Below are 3,296 nucleotides of genomic sequence, written 5' to 3'. Positions count from 1 at the left end.
TAAATGAAATGCAGTAGATCTAATCTACCTGGATTTTAGTAAGGCATTGGCTACAGTTCCACCTGGGAAATTATTAGTTAAATTGGAGAAGATGGGGATTAATCTGAAAATTGAAGGGTGAATAAGGAACTGGTTAAGGGGGAGATGAAAGGTGAACTGTCAGGCTGGAGGATGGTTACTAGTGGAGCTCCTCAGAGATCGGTCCTGGGACCAGCCTTATTTAACGTTTTCATTATTGACCTTGGCACAAAGTGGGAGTGTGCTAATAAAATTTGCAGATGACACAAAGTTGAGAGATAGTCGCAATACAGAGGAGGATCATAATAGCATACAAGAAGAGCTGCATGACCTTGAAAACTGGAGTTATAGAAATGGGATGAAATTTAATAGTGCAAAGTACAAGGTTATGAATTTAGGGACTAACAGCAAGAATTTTTGCTATAACCTGGAGATTTACCAGTTGGAAGCAACAGAGAAGAAGAAAGACCCGAGTGTATTGGTTGATCACAGAATGACTATGAGCTGCCAATGTGATGGAACCATGAAAAAAAGGCTAATGTAATCCTAGGATGCATCAGAAGCGATATTTCCAAAAGATGGGGGCACTGGTGAGACCTCATCTGGAATGCTGTGTGCAATTCTGGTTTCCCATGTTTAAGAAAGATGAATCCAAACAGGAACTGGTGCAGAGAAGGGCTACTAGGATGATCTGAGGAATGGAAAACCTGCCTTACTAGACTCAAGGAGCTTGGCTTGTTTAGCCTAACAAAATGAAGGCTGAGGGAGCTATGATTGTTTTCTGTAAATACATCAGCAAGGGAGAGGAATTATTTAAGTTAAATGTCATTGTTGGCACAAGAACATGTAAATATAAACTGTCCATCAACATGTTTAGGCTTTAAATTAGACAAAGGTTTCTAACCATCAGAGGAGTGAAGTTCTGGAACTACCTTCCAAGGGGATCAGTGGGGAAAAAAACTCTACTGGTTTCAAGACTGATCTTGATACATTTAAGGAGGGAATGGTATGATGAGATTGCCTACAATGGGATGTGGCCCATCTGAGAGCACTAATAGTCAGCCCAAGAGAGATGACTAGTAAGGAGCTGAGAGCCTAGAGTAGGTGCCCTCAAGGGACCATAGAGGGGGAATACAGCTGCAATTGCCCTGAACTGTGATGCTCACAGTCTACAAAACACAATCTTGCAGAGAACGATCCCACCGTTGCCCAGGGTGGAGAGTTGGGGGTGCCTCTCTTTTGCTTTGATCTCTTTCCAAGAATTATGTCAGGTTTGATGAAAGACTGCAGATGTAATACCATGCTGTGGGATCCCATTTATTTTCTACCAGTAACTTCCCTGTCAGATTCTTTCACTTTCCAGTACTTCAGTAAGTGTACTCTTCAATAAAAAGTGCAAGAGCTCAGAGTGTATCTTTTGCAAACATATGTGAGGAGAGGATGATCCTCTCCCAATCCTAAAAGACACAGTGAACATAAGGGTATGCCTTGAAAACTTTAAGCCCATACTAATATCACAGAAGCAAACAATGCATATAGGCTAAACTGACCAGGGACTTATTGAGGTTTGAAAATTTCCACTTATTTCACAAGGACAGTATGTCAGAACGTCAACAAAATGTGTTGTTGTAACACTGACAGAGCCTGGTTGTCAGCAGGCAGGACTGAATCTGGGGCCTCTGGAGCTTAGTGCATGAGCTTCTACTGCATGAGTTAAAACCCATCTATCTGTTAGCTAAGCCTGTAGAGAAAAAGTCCCAAATATCAGGACTGTCCCTATAAACAGGGGCGGCTCTAGGAATTTGGCCGCCCCAAGCACGGCGGCACGCCGCGGGGGGCGCGCTGGCGGTCGCCGGTCCCGCGGCTCCGGGGGACCTCTTGCAGACGTGCCTGCGGAGGGTCCGCTGGTCCCGCGGCTCCGGTGGAGCATCCGCAGGCATGACTGCGGAAGGTCCGCTGGAGCTGCCTGCCGCCCTCCTCGCAAAATGCCACCCCAAGCGCGCGCTTGGTGCGCTGGGGTCTGGAGCCGGCCCTGCCTATAAAATCAGGACATCTGGTCACCCTAAAAGCAGACTCCTTTTATCTTTCTTTCTAAGTGGTCTTGGTGCCACTGGATGGGACAGAACACCACACCCAGAATGTGTGTGTGTTACATTGTATGGCTATATCTTGAACAGTGGACCATATGGTCTATTTGAATGAGACTAACTTTATTTTCAGTTATCCAACTAACTAATTCCCAGCTCTGTGTATAAAACTGATGTATGCCCAAGTGTTTCAATTAGCAAATAGTATAAACAACTTCCATTTGCAGTCAGAGATGGGACACCAGACTTGGGATCTTGATTTTATAGCATTTACCCATAAAAACTCTAATCCTTCCAAACCCAGTTCTGCTCTTGGACAACTGTGCACAAAGGCCATGGAACTCATTTGGTTTTGGTTTTGTCCATGGACAATATTTAACCCTTAGCATGTAAGATGCCTTTACTCTTAGAAAATCTGTGATAATGTCAAAGTTGCTTTTCCATAACACAGAAGCAGTAATGTTGCCTGAAGGGCATGGTGTTTCTTTAATATCTTTCAAAAGGGGATTAGTGCTGTTATATGCGATGAGTTTGTACTATCTGTGTTACATCCTTTTACATTGTTGCATAATTGCCCAGACCCATTTCTTTAACAGTCTCAGGTGCATGATACTGTTCGCTCCATGATGAGTTAGTGTATTAGAAAGCTGTACTTTATGGGCAGAGGCTGTCAAATACTGAATAACATGTGTAATTCAGACTAGGCTAGCTGTGAGTCACATCTCCAAGATCTGCTCCAGAATTTTCCTCATCACTAACTTTAACTGTTATATCTTAATTAGACGATCTTTGTTAAATAGATCATTATGCAAATGCTACATTTTAATTGACAAATAAAGCTAAATGGCTAAAATTTAAACAAGCATAGAAAGAGAAGAAAGTGAGAAAAACATTACACTCTCTTTATATATTTTCTTTCTTGTGAAAGATGCTGATTTGAGAGCCTTTGGAGAACAAGGTCCTTCCTTAATCCAGGAAGTAGCCAGCACTTCACAGTGCTTTCTCACACCATCCTTTAAATGGACTTCAACCTTACTCTTGAGAATCCAACTAGATAGTTGGTGGAACCATTAGTTCAGTTTTCATTGCCAGTTATGATGGTGGTCATTGGGTTGTAGATACTTGTTCCACAGGAACTGGACAATGACAAACAAATCATTTTATATATGATTCTGTGAAAAGCCATCAGAT

The sequence above is a fragment of the Mauremys reevesii genome, linkage group 1, assembly GCF_016161935.1.
Source record: "Mauremys reevesii isolate NIE-2019 linkage group 1, ASM1616193v1, whole genome shotgun sequence".
In the NCBI taxonomy this organism is placed as follows: Eukaryota; Metazoa; Chordata; order Testudines; family Geoemydidae; genus Mauremys; species Mauremys reevesii.
The sequence above is the reverse complement of the archived record's forward strand: the minus strand, read 5'-3'. Positions refer to the sequence as shown.